This window comes from Cheilinus undulatus, linkage group 1 (assembly GCF_018320785.1).
Source record: "Cheilinus undulatus linkage group 1, ASM1832078v1, whole genome shotgun sequence".
NCBI lineage: Eukaryota > Metazoa > Chordata > Actinopteri > Labriformes > Labridae > Cheilinus > Cheilinus undulatus.
This window is the reverse complement of record NC_054865.1, coordinates 19,247,514-19,267,687: the sequence shown is the minus strand read 5'-3', so window position 1 is coordinate 19,267,687 and position 20,174 is coordinate 19,247,514. Positions and strand designations below refer to the sequence as shown.

Here is a 20,174-nt window from a genome sequence, read left to right as displayed (position 1 = left end):
GAAATTTCAATGATTGATTAATTTGCCTAGTTACCTTGAAGGGCATCCCCAACTCTGTCACAAATTCTGCAAGTTATGTTGCACCATCCCAAGTCTGACTCCACTAAACCAAAGTGGTTCCATTTGACTGAGGTTATTTTACCCTTTGTTAACCAACCACTCCCCTTTCTGTCATCCTCTCAAGTTCTCTCAATTCAAAAACTAACTGGACTACATGTAATAGCTCCCTTTGCTCCTCACTTACATCAAAGTGAGAACTGTTTTGGTGGGAAATGCAGACCCCATGCTGTAGGGGTGGGAATCACTAGTGGCCCCACGATGCAATATTATCACGATACTGTGATATATTGCAATATATACCATTTTTTCAACTGTTAAGCTGATTTAGCATTAGTCTTGCCCTCATGTTTGTCATATTTCTGCAGTGTTTTATTTTCATGTAGCACTTTCTGCAAACCTCATGTGTCATGTCCATCTCATTTGTGCCCTGCTTGCACTCCTAATGTCCTTCCCCTGGTGCTGCCATGTTTGTTGTACTAACTTTCTCCTGCTCTATGAATGTCAGCTCTGCCGACCTCACTGGACAAACCATTGTCCAAACAATTTGTTCTATTTTTCCATTATCATAGACTTCAGTTCATATTGGCAAATAAATTTGAAAAAAAATGTATACCTGGTGGACGAGACAATACGATATATCACCAGACTAAATATCATGATACTATGCTGTGTTGATTTTTTACTCCCACCCCTACCATGCTCTGAAGTAAAAGAAGGGAAGTTCACAGACAGAGCTAATGGTCAACATAAGTACAACACAGCATGTGGCACGGTAGTTATTAAATCTCAATCTAACAATCTTCAATGATGTTTTCATGACTGTGAGTAGTCAAAATCATAACTGGAATTAAAACTAGATTCATTGCCCTGTCAACTGTTCGATCAGGAGTACGCCCATTATAATGCGTAAATCTCTTTTACAAGAGAGTCCTGGCCCAGATAGCAACGCATTAAGTTCCTCATTAAACAAACAGATCATAGTAAGTAGAGATTATATCTATCAATAAATCAGCAGCTTTTAGTGACTTTCAAATCTTGCACCTTAAGTGCTACAGTTTGATAAGACCCCACAGCTCAGACCAAGATGATGGAACAAAGTCATGGAGCTCTTTAGCCGAAGACGGATGAGTTGGAGAAACAGTGTACATAATGGATCCATGACAACTAAGGTGATAGCTATTGACGGTGTTTTGCGTCAGTAGAAATTATAAATAAAAATGTGAATCATGTAGTATGGCTTTATAATGAAAGATGCACCACTGCTCCACCCTTCTATTGTAAAAAGAAGACCACTCAACTTCCTTATAAAAGGCATAATGATGCATGCAAAACCCCATCATTGTTTCTTTTATGATTCCTAAGGCATTTTACTTAAGATAACTTGATGTGTAACATGGATTTAATAGCATCTTTGCTGCATGAAATATGCAGAAATATTTCCCCCACTGACTGAGAGAGGACCAGACTAAGTAATATTTTCTAAACTCTGTAACATGATATCCTAGTTTGGTTAAGAGTTGTGGTTTAAAGTTGTGCATTTCCAGACGATTACTAGCACCATGTCTCACAGTGAGCGTCTCTGAAAAGAATCTGTGGCAGTGTCTGGTTTAGCAGAGCACAGCTGCACAGAGAAATTCCTGTAAGCAGCCATTGTTAGAGAGACACTGAAGGGTCTGTTGAACTATGCATAGTAGGAGTCATCATGCCTTCATTTAGCACCCAAGGGTTGTCCTTGTAAAACTTGTCCTTCTCCATTTGGCCTTTTCACTTGACTGTGAACATTATAGTTATCCAAGATCATTGTCATAGTCAGGGGAAATGTGGCATCACATATGTTTACTGCCGGTACCTGTCAAAGCTCAGACGTGAGTGGGATACATTTTTTTTGTAGCATTTTTGTGAAGGAATACTTACTATTAATAAACAATCATACTACATATACACAAAGACTGTTCAAATCCCTGCATATGTCAATGAATTTGTTGGAAACTTAGAATTAGAACAAACCTAAACTTGTATTTGAAGGATACTATATTCTGTATTTTGGTGTTATATTGTAGGCTGGTTAATGTTTTTGAAGTAAAAAGTCCATCACTAAACCTGACCCTCTGCTCTACACAGCAATGAATTTGATACAGGCACATGTGATAATACAATACTCAATGAGATGCCAAACATCAACATGACAGACTAATCTGTTAGATACAGAGCTCCCTACACAGCAGGGCTATCACTCTCTGGAAAATTTAAACTCTTATCTTGTCGCACCACACTGAAAGCTTCTGTGTTTTGGGATAAGTTACGAAAAGCAACCAAAAAAACTATCACCATTTAGTCCGGTTATAGCCGAGTTTCCCTGCTGACGTTCGCCTGACCTTCAAACCTCACTTCCTTTCCCAAACAGAGGGGTACGCCCAACAAACATCAGCCCGCCCCTCTGTGTCCCCGTCTGTAAAGAGGAAAGGCAGAGCCAAGGGAAACTAGTGACCTCCTCATGAGGGGACAACAGAGATGTGCTTCCCACTATTAACTCTTACGTTACACGGGACAGTAACCGATAAATAAGACATCATAAAGAGAAATCTCGCTCTCAGACCTATGTCCTCAGGCACACTGTAATGGGATGTTTTTGTTGTTCACACAGACTCTGCTACAACACTTTCATTTCAGTATAACTAATTTCCACTTTCCTTCTTTGTTAGGCTATGATCATTTCAATACCTACTTAAAAGCATGGCGTTTTCACCTCACAGATGCTGATGTGTTGTTCAAATCAGTAGTTCTCAACTGGTGGGCATGGACATAGAAGCTGGATGCCAAGATGATTTCTTGTAAAAAAAAATGTTGTACCAAAGAGTCTATGAAGCTCTTTGAAAGCATACTTTTAGTTGTTCCAGTTCTGTCTGTGGTCAAGATGAATAAAAGTACGATAACAAGGTGAAACTTTGTAAACCAACATTTTTTCATCTATAACACTTCTTTTGTTGATGACCGCACAATTACAATATCCTTTGAAAATGCTGAAATTAAAAAAAAGGTTAGCCGGTTAAAGGGACACTTCAACATTTTGGCAAATTCGCCCATTGCCCTAATTCCTATAGTCTTAGTAATAAGTTCGTTACCTTTAGTTGTCGGTGCAAGCTGTTTCTAGATCGGCGCCTGCTGTGCTATGAAATAATCATGGAACATTACCAGATGGAGATCTTTTAAAGCTAAATGCAAAGCCGGGACTACACTCCAGACGTGGCTGCTGCACTGTGTCACTCCGCCCAGTGGTTTACTCAAGAAATAGTTCCGCACACGCACAGCGACCCCCACTGGCCAGGATGGGAATCGATTCAGAGGATTTGCTGAATCGATATTGAATTGGGGGAGGAAATATTGCGATGCATCGATTAATCGATATTTTTACCCACCCCTAATATCCCACCCCTAATATCCCACCCCTATTACTAAGACTATAGGAATTATGGCAATGGGCAAATTTGCCAAAATGTTGAAGTATCCCTTTAAGAATAAGCTTGCAGCAAGGCCAGCATACAGTACAAGTTACATTACACACAAGAGTAGAGTATCTGTATTCTGTTAGCACCGTGGGCTTCAAACAGCCACATCTCTCACTATCGATTCACTTAACATCAAACGACTAAAGAGAAAGAGGCAAATTCTTGAGGTTCACTTGTGTTTTTGAATGCTATTTACATTTTAGCTTAAATCCTGCACTATAAACCTTATATTCTTTCTTGAAAAGCTTCCTATGTTTTTCAGTTGATTAATGCACCACTTGCATCCAAATTTTGTTAGTGGAGTGTTTCGCTTGTGTAGGTCATATTTAGGCACCAATGGTATTATATTACAACTTTAAATAACTACATAGAAGTTCCTCACAGTAGGTTTAAAATATAAAACACAAGAAATATACCTTCAACCAGCATACTAGCTACGTTCTGAGTAAGCTACAGAAAATGACATTTCATCAAGAATAAGATTTCAGTTTGCCGTATGGGCAGCACTCTCAAAACTGTCTGCTTGTTGAGAGTTGTTAACTAGTGCAACAGGCAGTCAGACTTCTAAATCCTAGGGATTACAGCCACAGTGAGGACCTGCCAGGTTCACCACAATGCCTGCTAGTTGACACACTTAATAGGATATTAGCCTTATGAGAGGTAAACAGGAAACCTGAGCTTAGCTAGCCTGAGGCTCACCTCTCTGTTTCTCACACTTTCACACTGCAGGACTGAATTACAGCAAAGCATTCAGAAATACAGAATGAGTATCAAGTTGTTTGGAAGAAGATGCCACAGGTCAGACATGCAGGCCACCAGAGGAAATTTCAGCTTTTACATTTTATAACAAAAAACATGTTTTGTTTGCATGAGGGTTGTTATAGTTAACTAAAACTAACTAAATAACTAAAACTATAACTATAAATAACTTTAGTTAACTGAAACTAAATAAAAACTAAGCTTTAACAAAAACAAGTAAACTAAAACTGTGTAGTGCGCTTACAAAACTAACTAAAATAAAATAAAATAAAAATAGACAAAATATCCTTAGTTTTAGTCTTTGATACAACAAGACTGACAGGCACCTACGCCCAAGTCTGGGGAGTGTAAAATGGCCTGATTTGATTGGCTAAGACTTCCTACAGTGGTAGTTATCGTCTGGAGTTGTATTCAAACATCGACTTTAAGTCAATAAAGTGATAAGGGAAGAATAGCCTGTTTAAATTATTCTAAAAATGTATAATGTTCACTCAGCCCTGACATCTATCCGAAAAACTAAAACACTGAAACTAATAAAAACAAAACTAAAACGAAGCAATTTTGCTAAACAAAAACTAAACTAACAAACCAGCAGTAAAAACTAATAAAAACTTAACTGAAATTGAACACAAAGCTAAAACGAAATAAAAACTAATGAAAAATCCAAAACTATTATAACCTTGGTTTGCACAGCAGCCCCCAGAATCAACATTTTGGCTGACTGCTGGGGTCAGCCCTACACATGGGTATGTATGTGTCTGCCTCCTTGAGTGAGTGACCATAAGTCCACAGCTGTACAGAGTTGCCTCCCAAAGCCATCTGTATTACCTGCCTCCAGTGCATTGATCACTTGGGATGTAGCTTTAGCATAGCGTTAGTTTTACTAGAACTTGTCCACGTTTCTGTGTGAAATAAAGAATTAAAATAACACTGAAGTTTTTCAAGATGTAAAAGATGTTTTCTCTTTTCTGCCAACCTGCTTCAGCAACAGTGTGTGATAGTTATGGGGGAAAGGGTTAATTGTGTTAGTGGTTGTATACAATAGATGCTTGTGGAGTGATTAGCTCGGGCTTAGCTTTAGCAGCAGTTTAGTAAGAACTGGATGTGTCTTTATCAAAATAAGGGCAGAGAGTAACACTGAAAGCTTTTCGTAACAGAAATAAACGACGCTTTCACTCTTCTCCCGGTCTTTATCGGTATAGCTTTGTGATCGGTAGGGGTGGGGTTTGCCGATGTATCCAATGGCTGCTGCTGCAGTAGCTTGGATGAATCTCTAGGACAACGGCAGTTTAACTGGACCTCATTTCTTTTTAAAACAAGAGCAAAGAGCCACACCAAAACTTGTCTTGCCAGAGAAAATGTTTTTACTTGTCCCTCGACTGGCCTTGGCATCCATGTTATTCAGCAAGAAGCTCCGCCATTAACAATCTAAGGCAATGGTAGGCTGTCAGCTCAAGAGTAGCCCATGTGCATGTCAATTTGTCTTGTCCCTCTGATTGGACCATCATTAATATGACAGATGGAACTAGGCCTGGGCGATATGGCCTAAAAATCATAGCACGGTATTTTTCTTGCCTTTGATGATAACGGTATTATTTCACGGTATTACAAAATTAAAAAGAGATAATGCTTTTTAATCCAAATTCAAGCCTTATTAAGCCCTTCTCCCCTTAAAACAAACCTTTGATGGCATACTCAATTTATCTCTAAGTATAGGAACACAGAAAACATGTTTTATTTTTTTTAAGTCTCTCTAGGTTTACTTCTAACTGCACTCCAAGTTTCGCATTTCATCTCTAACCTAATGACGTGTGTTAAGCTGCTAATGGCTTGAACACATTTCCTAGTGAATGCATTTACAATAAAAGCGTTTCGGAAAAATAACAGCTGCGGACTTTTATTTTGAAGAGCCTGACAGAAGTATTTTGTTTTGCACTGAGTTAGCTTAGCTTTGGCTGCCGTACCGGGGAATAGTTAGCTTACAGCAGCTTTTCTGACCCCATTTAACATCACAGCCTGGATTTTTGACTCACTGAGGACTTCGAAAAGAAAGTCATAAGTTAAAACAGACTTTTAAATGATTGTTTATGCCATTGTAAGAGGATGAGCTGCAGCGCTGGCCTCTGCGACCAGCCAAAGCAGCACTTAGCACTTAGCTTCTGTTAAAGCCCCAGGCAGGCTGAAAGAGACGGCAGCTGACTTTGTTGCGGGACAGCCGTCAAACTTTGAGAGGAAAAAACGTGTTTTTGCCTGCTAACTGTGCCTAGTTACAGCGGCACGAGTCCTTCACATTCGGTTAGTTACCTGGCTACACGTAATGCTAGAGCTAAACGTGCTATTGAGTAGACTCAGTCTGTGCTGTGTGGTCACAACTCACTCTCTCCGCCAGCTGTGGGAGTGCGTATGCCTGCCGCGTGCATCACAGCACAACGTAGTCATTTAAACCGTTGATGACGGTGTTGCGGAAATCCATTCCGTGGCAAAAAATTTACCGGTGACAGTATTAATACTGGTTTACCGCCCACCTCTACCAGATGCCATCATAAAAATGATTGGACACAACAGATAATCCCTGATAAATAATATCAGCTCATGACACATAATTTGGCAGATGTTTGTAAACAGCGCCAACATCAGCCAATACCCATGTTAAATTGATGCATCTGTGCAGCCCTATTTAACTATATTTGCAGATGGTAGAACTGTGATTTTAGTATTTGGGATATAAAGGAGTCATACATGTGGCTTGAATTAGTGGATCTTCCTGCTTTTATGAAACTTCCCAGTGGTGTGATGTATCTCCAGATAGAGAACAACAATAGAAGGAGCTCATTAAGTCCAGTGAGTCACAGTCCACTCAGCCTGAAAACAAATCCAGATTTTTAAAGAAAAGTGAGAACAGCTGGCGTGTTACACTATTTCTATATTGTTAACTTGGAAACATTATTAAAGAGAGTCAGTCGTCTACATTTCCCTCCTTGCTTTAGACTCCATAAGCCGAGGTTATCCCGAGAGGAGCAGACATGGCATCAATATTAATGAGGGTAGCTCCACTGGCTGTCAGCCTCCTGGTGTAAGCAAGGCTCACTGTATTAAGAGATTGCACCCAAACAAACACATGTGATAGGAGATTCCCTCCGGATGCACTGGACTTGTGCCAGCACACTTTAATGTCCTTCCTCCAGCGGGGGCTGCTTGAGGCTAATGTTAGCTCTACTTCCCCACTCACCGAACATGTCAGCTGCTCAGCTTCAACAGGAAAGAGGTTAAGGTTTCCTGGAGCAAGCTCCCTGTCGCCAGCAACAAGAACGTCAAACCAAGTATGCCACTGGGTAAGGGGTATGAAGGTAAATCATAGCACCAAGTGTGATTTATCTGTGTAAAGCTTTGGGCAAACAACTGACACTAACAAATAGCAAGAAGGCATTTTTACTGCAATAACATAATTGTAGCATCAAGATCTTAAATGCTTTATGTTATTCACTTCTGTTTTGTGCTGTGATTGGCCATTTAGCACTTAGCTTATCCTGTCCTCTGCATGCAAGTGCAATATTTTCTATCAAAATATGTCATTTAGCTCACTGTAAACTGTCTGAAATATAACAAAAGTGTCACACTTTGCCTTGGAAAAAATATTAAAAAACATCCTTTCAATATGAATGCTTTGAATCTTTGTTGAAACCAACCCAGTAGAAGGGACGAAACATTAAAAATAACCAGTGGCTTATTTTGTTTTAAAAGGCCACTGAGAGGTCTGAATTAAACTGATCTAGTTTCAGAGCAAGTACAAAAATTCACCATAGCATTTCTATATAAATCTACAAGCCTGCAAAACATGTTCTTTTTTTTTTGTTTAGGTTCTCTTTTCCCCTTCAATTAAATACATACACATGCATACAACTACTTTGCTCGGTTTATAAAAGGAACATTAATACAGAGGATAGTGTCGAGTGTATCTGCAGACATCTAACCTCGAGCAGAGAGGAGCCATTGCTCAAAGGCACCTTCACACCAGCTGTTGAGTAACATTTGCCTTTTTTACACACTTTCCCCACAGATTTGACAAATAAATCAGTCCACCTTGTAGTCACAGGCCCACTTTGTAACCTTCAGGATACTGCAACACGTTACACCAACTGCAGTTACTTTTGGATCTGCAGCCGTATCTGTGTGGCTGTCACATCACAGCTAGGTAGCTTGATAGCTGTGGATAGGGCAGCTGTTATCCATGCTGACAGCTCCTTATCCATCTGCCACAGTGAGGCAAACACAGGCCCTGTGACGCTCCAGCCACAGGCCTGACATTAGCTCTCTCGTGAAGTCTATTTCAGCCTCCACGGGCAAAACAGCTGCCCTACAGTCCACACCGTACTGTTTTTAGACTCTCCAAAAGGTTCAGCTCAAAGAAAAAATGCTCTCCCCTACATCTGTTGCCAATGAAGCAAAGGAATGCATTTCCCCAGAACCCTCCTCATGTGGGTTCAAACGAGCACAAAAAGCAGGTCAGGAAAACCAGCCATATGAAGCAAAAGTCTCCTCAAAACAAGTCATATACTCAGGGAAAATACTAAAGAACTAATATAGAGAGGAAAGTTAAATTGGGGCTGTTTATTTGAGAAGTTTCAGTGAAGGCATTCCTCAGAGAGGATAAGCTTCACTAAAGTCTGAGAATCAGCAGACAGGTCGAGGAGGTCAGTCCAAATGACAGGACATGTGCCGTGAGCAACTGTGTGACAGGAGCTGAGCCAGGCTCCTCTTGCCCACTGAACACAAGGAGAGTATTGTGGCAGAGCCTGGTCTCCTCATACCAGCACATTGAAAAAAACACACACTCACACATGCAGCTGCATGACTTTGAGCAAAAAAGAGGAAAATAAAAGGGCCTTGGCCACCATTTATTATTAACTGCAAGAATTGATTTTCTTCCATTGATAATTCTCCTGATTTATCTGAAGCATAGCTGGAGGTTTTTTTTCCTGGTTTGTGGTCAAAGTTGGGTTAATGTTCTAAATCTTATGGTTTTTGGTCCCAAGGGTTGGAAAAAAAACTTACTTTAATACTATGTTGACATAAAAAAAAAGGCAAGTGAAGCCAATTCTGACTAAGTATACACTTAAGATGACTTGTCCTGTAGTAAAACAAACACAAAGCGGTATGAGCTGCTTGTGTTAACACAAAAAGCTGAAGATTTTGCCTTGACTTAATACAGAATCTTTCCTGCTGGCCATTTGATAAAATTCCAACAAGTTCAGGTGAGCGCATCAGTAACTATTTTGGAAATTCACTGCAAGTTAGCGGGGGGATCATGACATTAACGTCCTGTGACCCATCTTTGTCTTATTGTAATGAGGCAACTTCATACTTTTTTTTTTTTTTTTGCACACAACAATTCAGTTCCCACTCACTCATGTTTCCTATTGTGAATATTAGGGATGCACGATATTGGATTTTTGCCGATATCTGATATGCCAATATTTTAAAACTCATTTTGGCCAACACCAATATTTAATTACATTTTTTCCACTGTGAAAAACACTAATTCCATCCTGGACTACATTCTTTTTAAATATTGGTAGTCTGTTTTTGTAGAAACTAACTAAACATTTGATTTTTATCAGAAATAAACGATATATTGCTTTTTTCAAATACAGCCATACACTAATGAAAAACTTACAGTAATGTCTTTGGGTTACATGTGCATTACATGCTTACATGTATTTTTAACAGTGCAGCCAAAGTCATCTGCATCTTTGAGGGCAATAAAAAGCAGCAAAATAACCTGCTGACACTGAGCTCCACAGTGCAAAAAAGAAATAGCTTATAAATATAGATTATCCTGATTACTCAGCCAGTTTGCAGGATGGCTCCCTGACATACTCCTGACAAAGTGCTTTAAATAACAACAAAAAGATTCTTAAATGCAAAAAAATCTAGCTTTAGTTCAGAGCTTAATTATGATTTTAAATTTTTGAGACTCAAGATGAATAGAAAAAAAAAATTCAACTGAAGTAGTTCTCCTGACTCCGCTTTGAACAGCACAAACTAACTAAGCAACCAAGTTTAATGGGCATTTCACTGTACACAGCTCTGTTACAACACAGTGACACCCACATCTCCAATGTTGGAGACACCTCCGTGCACCTTCAAGTGTGCACGGGAGACGGCACACAGAACTCTGTCATTGCTTTTGCATTGTTTCGCACATGTCACGTCAGACGACATGCATGTTCTTTATCTCTATTTTCCATATCCAAAGCATCAATATACATATATCAAAATCAGCCTTAACTGCTGCTGCTGAGTTAGCACTCATGATTGCAGGACAGGCTTTTTAAGAGTGAAATTCTCATCTACCCACTGAGGCAGAGAGGCTCAACATGCTAACAGGATGGACACTTGATGTCCATATATCCGTGGCGAAGCTAATATGCTTAGCTTTAATGAAGAGCTTCTCACGTGACTGGAAACAAAGTTTTGCAGTTCAGGTAAATGCATCATTAGCCCACAGAAGCCCGTTTATTCTACCACGCTGAAAGGCTTTTCATTAATAGCTATAAATTCAATGATTTTTCTGTTCAGCTCCTTACCTTTGGGTAGTCGCTGTTTTATTTTTAAGCTTTTTCGAATGACTTAAGTAGAGGCGCGAAGTTTTGTCATTCTTTATCTTAAGAAACTTCTTGTAGTCATCAGGTTGGCAGTTTTTTAGATGCAAAATTAAACTGGTGGTGTTAAGGGCATGTTGCTGCGCTCATCCACACATAACATGTACTTTACAAGCGATGCAAACAGCTACTTTGCTGTCTTGTTCCCACAGCTCAAACTTCTCCCACATAGCCGTCATGGTGTTTGTTGTTGGCACACGTCCGGCATCATCGCGTGCGCTTCATTATGATGTCACATTATCGGCTGAAATTTTACTATCGGCCGATACCGATATATTGCTGATAATATCGTGCATCCCTAGTGAATATGTCCAATAACATGCTAACCTTGCAAAGTAGGGGGATTTGCCAGTCTCCATCACTGCAAACAGGCAAATCTCGAAAAAGCTCCAATCTACAATGTTTATGCTGAATCAAACACGGTTTGGACCAATCAGTGTCATTCTAGGAGAATGAGGTGGTAGCTATGGGCTGGGTTTAGTTGAACTCGCTTGCATTAGCTGCCTCCAGCACAGTGATTGGCTAGGATGTAGCTCTAGTATAACGTCAATTTTAGCAGAACTTGACCACATGAAAAAAAAGAAGAAAAACAACACTAAAGCTTTTCATGATAGGAAAGATGTTTTTTCCTCTTCTGCAAATCTGCTTCAGCATGAGGTTGTGAGAGTTATGGGGAAAAGAGGTTAGTTGTTGTGTGAATGGTCTGTACATTGGCTGCTATTGAAGAGACTAGCTCAGACTTAGCCACAGCAGAGGTTTTGTCAGAACAAGACAGCATTTCTTTATTAAAACAAGGGCAGAGTGCAATTCTGGAAGCTTTAAATGATGGAAATGACGTTTGCGCTCTCTTCCCGGTCTGCTTCGGCATGGGTTTGTGACTGTTGCGAGTGAGTTTGTCAGTATATCCAATGGCTGCTGCTGTGGTAGCTGTTAGCTCAGATGTAGCTTTAGGAAAGCAGCAGTTTAATTTTCTATACCCAATTTTTCTTTTCAAAAAAAGAGCAAAGATCCACACCAAAAGCTTGTCTCAGCATCAAAGACGTTCTTGCATGTCTCACGACCGGCCTTGGCATCAATTTTATTCATATAAAAGCTCCGCCATTCACAATCTACAGCAGCGGTAGCCTGTCAGCTCAGGAGACATTGAACATACGTTCAATGTTATTTTGTCTTGTCACTCTGATTGGCCCATCATCAATGTGTCAGACAGAATGTTCCTCAAGTCCTGCCCTCCTTAAATGCGTCTTACAGGAGCTTTACTTGATAAATGCAGCATCTAGCAATGCAATAGATATTTGAAACATTTGATCTGGCCTGTCAAGTTAATAACATGCAGTATCATTGATATGAGGGCAAGACTGTTGGACCCCACTTTGTCCTCAAATTCAGACATCTTGTAAACATTTGACCTCAGCATCTTTTTCACATTGTGTCTTGCCTCCACAGACCCCTTCCCTGACAGGGTGAACTTCACGCTATGAGCAATACATGTGGATAAGAAATGTCAGTAGCATGCCTACCTCAAAGTTAATAGAAACTTTCAGGAGTGCATATGTGACAACATCTTTACACTCTTGAGAAATGGTGAAACTTTTCCTGCGGCTTATAAGCACAGTATGTAAATCCTACTGCCAGGGACTCTCAATCAAACAAAAGATAATGAGTGGACATGCACCCACCTCCATCACTTCTTTTGTTTTGAATTTAGGAAGCTATACTCCATGGGGGGTATTTAGTAAACAAGAAACCTGTTTTAATCTCACAGATTAATTTCAAAAAGCTGGTAACAGTGGCCTTCCTGGTTAGCGCTATAAGGGATCCCAGAATGCTTTGGGAGCAGTTCAGGGCATGAATCCAGAAGATTTTGCAACTTCTTAATGGCTTTACTCTCCCTTTTCATGAGAAATTCATCCATGAGACAGAGTTTTACTGTTATGTTAATACATCTTATAGAGAGCAGTTGTTAAAGGGTTCCAAAAAAGCAAGTACGCAGCTGAGTTGGCTGGTTTGTTACAGCACAGCTTAGACAGAATCAGAGGAGTTACATTGTTACGAGGAGGTGGGCTTGGCAATAGAGCATGTCAGAAAATAGTCGTGGTCTGTCACAAATAAGCATCACAAAACATGAATTAGATACAGCAACAGAGAAACAGCTTCCAGTAGCAGTTCACACTTCCCTGTGTAGAAGTCTTTGGTGTAACGTGCAGCATTTCCACGGCAACAATAAACAAGTCATGTCTGTCATGGTGGCTCTGTCATGGGGGCCACCATGACAGGTCGTGTTACAACTATAGAAATTAAGAATTTTTCTGGTTTTGGAAACGGTTGGAAATATTTGAGGTAACATGGGAGAAGTCATTTTTATAAGATTGATGTAGACATCTCAATGCAAAAATTCTCCATATTGTGGCCTTAACTTTTCTTGAATAGATACGGACAAAGGCAAGTACTTCTAACAGTAAGACAAGGCTGATACCGACAGAGAGGCTGGATAATATTAGACGAACCTGTGCTCATACAGCAGACAGTCTAAGTAGCTTATGGCTCCAATAAAAATAGCAGACAGGCCACTCTAACAAAGGATATATTTGGCTGCCAAACAGGTCTGTCACACATATTTTACAAGTGCCTTATTCAAATAATTTTATATTCAGCAAAAAGACAAAAAAATTACTGCGACCACTAGATTATTTAAGATCCCGCCAGAGGAATGAACATAACAGACTGCTGAAAAAACATGAATGTCAATAAATAAGCAGTCCAACCTGATTTGTTCTAATCAGAGCTGCTGTGCAAAGCTTTTGTGCTTTTCAGTATTTGCAAACAGAATTAGCTCAGATATCCCCACCAGAATAGAAGTATACAATAGAGTGTGTGTTTAGTGTGCCCAGCCGGTGGGTTTCAACAAGTGTGAGTGGTGATGAAAGGCCCTGACGTCAGTTCCATTCATGAAAGACTGGTGGCAACCTGTGGGGATGAAAATGCTCCTCTCAGCCTATATTGAGCAAGCGATATACTGAGGTTGCAGGTTGTGCTGCATGCCAGCCACCAGGGCACTGTATTTTTTTAGCAAGGACAAGAGCAAGTTTTTATTCCTCTACTTTAGGCACAATGAGACAGGGCATGAAGGTGCCAGAGAAGTCAGAAAACAAAAACAAAACTGATTATTTTAACAGAGGAAAAAAAATCCACATACAGTATTCCATAAACTGTGATAACTTATTTGTTATTATTAGTTAGATATGGCAATAAACCTTATAATAGAAGGACAAGTCTCCTTTTGAACAGACAGCTTGCAGAGAGTATGTAGTAAATAAATTGACAACCATTACAAAATTAGATAACGTAATGTGGTGGAGTAAAAAGCCATGCCTTTAACCGTAGGTTAGTGATGAATTAAACAACATATGAAATCTCTATCAGCTCCACTCTTCTCTGTCTGGTAGCTGACCCTGACTTCCAACCTGCTCGTGCAAAGGAGAGCAAACTATTTCCTGCAGGGGTTTATTCGCCTCTGATGCACAAGCATTCATGCATCTTACTCTGGCTGTTTGTCTGAGGGGCAAATAGCTGACCACAAACTAAGGCCAAACTGGTTTCCCAGGAGACAGGGGTGAGATTTCCCAGGCTACAAGCCCTTTCCTCCCTTATCTATAAACCTAAAAGCTCCGTCAGTCTGAGTTAGGGCTTGCTTCTTGTTTCCTTTAAAATTAGCCTAGTCGATTTAAGTACACAAAATATGCTGTGCAGAAAAATCATTAAAAAAAAAAAAAAAACAATAAACTGAGCCCGAAACATCCCCTGTTACCAATAAGGCAGACTCCCTCCCTCTGCCACACACCAGAGCAAATAGTGTTGTTAGTTTTGTGCATTCAAATGAAAATCCTGTCATACAGTACAAACACAAACTAGCTCCCCTCACTGATGCACAGGGCTGCAAAACTTGTAGTAGGTGGATTATCTAAGATGATGATGGAACTGCATCCACACCATATTTTGCTTCTAACTCTTAAGCCAGATGTTGACAGCATGCCACAACAAACACAGAATAATATCATGCTCTGTTTTTTGTGAGGGAGATTATTTGGCTTTTGCAGGAAATACTGCTACTTCAGTGTATTTTCATACAATGTAGACACACAAAAAAAACTCCAAGCCAGTTTGTCCCAAAGTCAAAGCTATTTCAAAGACAAAACATAACTGAGTATTTATGTATTAAGTGGTTATGATATAACAGTTCAACTCCATGTAGTTTGTTGTAGCTCTGCCAGAGGTTTGTGTGTCACTAAAATATGCCAAAAGAAAAAGAAAGAAATCCCTGACATGATGATGCTTATGTAAGTTCGACCAACCATGCCAAGAATAACTCAAGAATACCTCTGCTAGGTGTTGTCTGGTGGAGGCTACAAGCTACAGGTAACAATTAGCCACCTTTTTGCAACACCTGTTATCCCTTTGATCCTTGAGAAAGATTGCCTTATCCAAATATCAAACTTGAGAGACAAAATTAATGGCAGCCACACAGACACTGGCATTAAAAAATAAATGCAAAAACTATTTCTTATCTGTTTGGCTCAATCAATAGTAAAATGCAGAAAATATCAGAACTATCAAGTCCTTCAATTAAATGGCTGGATTTACTCACCCCTTCCCCCAGCAGTACCTCTTCTTTATCACCTATATGTATCATCTTAAACTGCGCAGCAAAAGAAATGTTATAAAGCTTTGTTGAAAGAAATGTATCATGCAGGTCTGAGGAGACAGTGACAAAAAAGCACAAGACAGGCCTGCGCTCCACCCGAGGCAAACGCAAACAGTAATCTTGTGACTGTATGTTGACTTCCTCACACAAGCATCCGGATTCAATGTAAGACTAAGGTTAAGTGTTTCAACTGGTCATGTCACAAGTTGACAAATACTGACCAAAAAAAGTAAGGAAACAAATGGAGGCTTAGTACCAGACTACCTGTTGTTACTGCTCAGGCACGCTGTTGAATAAGCTATTGAAAGGAATGAGTTTAAACAGAGACAGGAATTTTGCAGAGCAAAGCACGTATTTCCGTAGTGACACAGCTGTGGCAGATGTCAACATGTAGGTTCAGCGCTGCACCAGACTGTAAACTCAACTCAAACCCAAACATAACTATCTCTTTTAAGATTCTGCTCAAAGTAAATGCTGTTCAACATCCATATGATCTTGACAAAATAAACACATTTCTCTACATTTTCTCTTCAACACAAACTGGTTATATTACTCAAAAACAGACATCTTTCAACAAAATATGATAAGCCGATCAGGAAAACTACAGATATTGTATTCAATCAGCTACATTTAAAAACAGCTTTTCCCTACAAACTGCAAACTATACTTTCACAAAGAATGTGAACATTTAGGTTCAACCAGACAGCAAAAACAAAACAAAGACTCCCTCAATCAATGACCAAGAGCATGACTTCTCAGAAGCTTATAGCCAATTTTACTTTTGATAAAACTTAAAACTCTTTCAATATGATGTAAAAACACTGCTTAAATTGCATATGACTTCTAAAAATAAATGGGGCAATATCTATGTATTAATGCAAATCCAGACAGCGTGCCTGCACCGTAGAGACTCTGAAAGCCATAAATATGAAGTCACTGTGGTACAGCTCTTGAGTTGCATACTAAAATTGTTTACCATTAGTCAGTAGCTATGAATGAAAGTTAAACTTCCCAGATATATTTTTTTGTATGAGCCATGCATTAAGGCGCTATTTATGAATATACTTCTGTGAAATGTATCTGAGGATAAGATTTCAACACCTCTGCTACTGACTCTGTTATCAAACACGACTTCACTCATGCGAACAGATATATCTGCAAACACTTCACATTGCGACATAAATAATCCAGAAAACTAATTAGCTGCTTAATTTTGGGCTTGTTGTGAGATTAACATATAAATCCAGATTATTATTTAGCAGGAAGGTGTAACTGAATCCCTGCTAGCCCTGCTAGCCGGTTTTATCGAAACTCTCCGGGATGGCATGGCCCAGGTCATGGGAATATTATGTCGCAGCTATTAAAAAAAGCCTTTTAACTCTTTGAATACGAACACACATGAAAGTTTTTGGGGGAAATAGCGCATAAACATAGCAGACGAGAATAACATGGAAGCGCTGTATCGCAGTAAGGGCTGATAAGCGATGAACTGAGTCGCTTCATGCCCGAGTTTGACACTCGCCCACCGGCCACATAACACCAGACGCTGGCTTGTTAGCTTTCTAGCTAGCGCACTTTCCCCTTAACCAAGCACCGCTGTCAGTCTAACCTCAACCTCAGACATGAGATACCATGCCAGACGAGCAGTATGTGACACCTTTACCACCGTTTCACTCATTCTAACCTGCATTACGTTTCTCTTCGCCGGGAGACTACCGACTGCAGAGCGTAACTTGCGACCAAGAACGCCCAGTCCCTTTATCGGACATAGTCAAAGCAGGTCGCCGCTGGCTCTAAAGCTCATTAACTCAAACGCCGGCCTTACCTGCATTGACATAGATTTCCGCTGTTCAGACATAAATCAAATCAGGAGCATCACCCGCAGTGCTTATGAGAACAGAAATAACCGATACCGCCAGACTCTCCTCGGTCGCTAGCCTAGGCGGATGCGCCTCATCAGCAGACATCAGACTGGTTCGTACGCTAAAATGTTGAGTGTTTACTTATACGCAACGTCTTGTGAGCAGAAGATCCAATTCAAACACATGACTCAAACTTTTTTTTTGCATGTGCCTGCTATATCAACCACGACGGAATATTTTAAAAATTAAGTCATATTGAGGTGTGTCCGATAAAGGATGCATTACGGTTTCTGGGCAGGCAAGCTACATAGCGAAGAAGCTAACGCTAGCAGCATAGCTAGCACTCTGCGGCACGATTGTAAGCGTTGGAGAAAGAAACAAGCAAATGTAATCGTCCAGGATGTAGTCTAATAAAAGCTAAGAACCACCGTTTTCCAGAGGAAGGTAAACAGCTTCAGTCAAACACAAAAAATATGGTAGTACACGGTAAGTTAAGCAGCACATCGCTCACCAGCTCTAGGTATCCACCCTCTTGACAGCGAATCCCCTGTCTGTTAGCGTGTGTGTCCACTGTCAGACACACAGAAAATAAAGGCACGGACATCCTGTGAAACCTTCAAAATAAAACCAATACTGGCAAATTTCAAAACAATGTTTGAAGGGTGGGGTAAAAAGTCTTATGTGTTTTTGCTGTTGTTGCTGTTTTTGTACATTATTATAGATGTTGTTATTAGAAATGTTACCAATATTACATTATATTATATTACATTATATTAAAATAAATTATATTATATTATAACTTTTCACAACACAGATTCACTATATTTCATTTTGTTTCCTCAGGTTCATTACACATACAGAAAAAAACTTCAGCAAAGAAATGAATCCACAGGGTACACTAAAATGAAGGTAAACACAAAAGTTCCTGGCGCAGGATATCAGATGGGTCAGGCCAGTAACCTCTTCAAAAAAAAAAAAAAAAAAAAAAAAAAATATATATATATATATATATATATATATATATATAATTATTATTATTAATATTATTATTATTATTATTATTATTATTTTACTAACCACTTTGCTGCCTGATTTTACACATGTTTTTAACTGCTTTTTTGTCTTTGCTGCTCGGAAAGCACTTTGTTACTTTGTTTGAAAAACGTCCTCTATAAATAAAGATGATAATGATGATGATGATGATTATTGTTATTATTATTATTATTATTATTATTATATACATGTTAGTTAAAATATTTTGCATGTATCTTATTCTTTTCTCCCTGATCATAGGGTCATGGAAAAATAACAATGAATAGTGTCATACAGACATTGGTCTGTTAAGGTATTACTTCACAATTTTTACTCCAATTCATTAACATGTATCTGGATGCTGGTTTGTTTTGGTTTCTTTGAATAGCATTTCCAAAAAGTCACACTGATGAACAGTGATGAAAGCTGCTCACCAAAGATGAAAAATCCTCTAAAAGTGGACAAACAAAAGTTGCTTGATTTATTGGACGTGTATCACTGCAGAGCAGCCTGCACTCTCTGATTTAAGCTGCCATTCATCAGTAAAAAGAAAGTATTGGACGTTTCTTGTGTCTTGGTATTGATGTGTCAATGTACATTTCTGTTTGCCAATTTCTTCTCCGTGCAGTGCTTTCATGGTCTTTTGAAATGATCAACTTCAATTATTTATTTCTAAAATAATCAGCTTATTTAATTTATTTTAAATATGTCAAAAAAGTCATAGGCTGACCTATTGGGACCTCTCTGTGCCATAAAGGGGCGATTTTAAGTCAGAGACTGAGCTATTTTCGCCCTCTAGTGTTTAAATGAGAACATTACATCTTACACTCCGTACTTTTATAAATAACCACTTAGGGGCGTTAAAGTCAACATTAAGTGGATAAGATCTGCACAAGCTCGTACTTCACCTTCAAAAAAGCTGATTAAACTTTAGTTTATAAGGTCAAACACACAAAAATTATTTGCTAAAATCCATTTCTCTGGTTAATAATATTTGTTGCAGTGCTTTTATAAATATGTTAAAACAACCATATCATAAACTATAAAAGAAAAATACTAAGTAATAAACTGAAAGATACAGTAATAACAGAAAAGAAAATATACAAAAAGAGAGAGACCAAACACATGTAGGATTATGAAATTTAACCATATGAATATCTGTCTTCATTTTACAGTTTATATAAATTTATTAAGAATGAACTTTTGTTTAATTTCTTACCTTTTTAATAACCATCAAAAAGTTGTATCTAATCCAAATCATTGTCTCTCTTCACAATTATGCAACTTTAACATCAAACTATAATATGCTGCCTGTATAGAGATAAGGGATAATGTACATTGTAATGACTGTTTGTGTGTCTCTAAGAAGGATTTACAACAGAAGAATAATCTACCCCCTGTGTCTGGCTATTTGTTCAGCACATTTAACAACACATTATTGTGTTTCCATGTTGTCGCCCCTACCAACAACACACACAGGCTGTAACCCTGCAGGACAGTGTGGAGGTGTGACACACATGAGGCCTGCAGATAGTGTGTCTCTTGTGGGAGGGGCGAGTGTGGATCTAGACTGAATGCCCTTCAAAAAGCT

At 39.1% G+C, this 20,174-nt stretch overlaps 1 protein-coding gene across 4 annotated transcripts in view; it reads right to left on the bottom strand.

Moving 5' to 3' along the window:
- The window catches only part of LOC121507528 (granule associated Rac and RHOG effector protein 1-like), a 56,567-nt gene extending 38,447 nt beyond the window's left edge, over positions 1-18,120 (bottom strand). Inside the window, exon 1 of one of the 4 annotated variants that reach the window (XM_041783952.1) lies at positions 18,063-18,120. The gene's annotated coding sequence lies outside the window, so the exon portion shown is untranslated. Of the gene's footprint in view, positions 1-2,785; positions 2,978-15,632; positions 15,786-17,979; positions 17,999-18,062 lie in introns of those variants that run through there. The other 3 variants (XM_041783968.1, XM_041783945.1, XM_041783959.1) reach the window with 3 other exon arrangements.
- Positions 18,121-20,174: the final 2,054 nt, after the last annotated feature.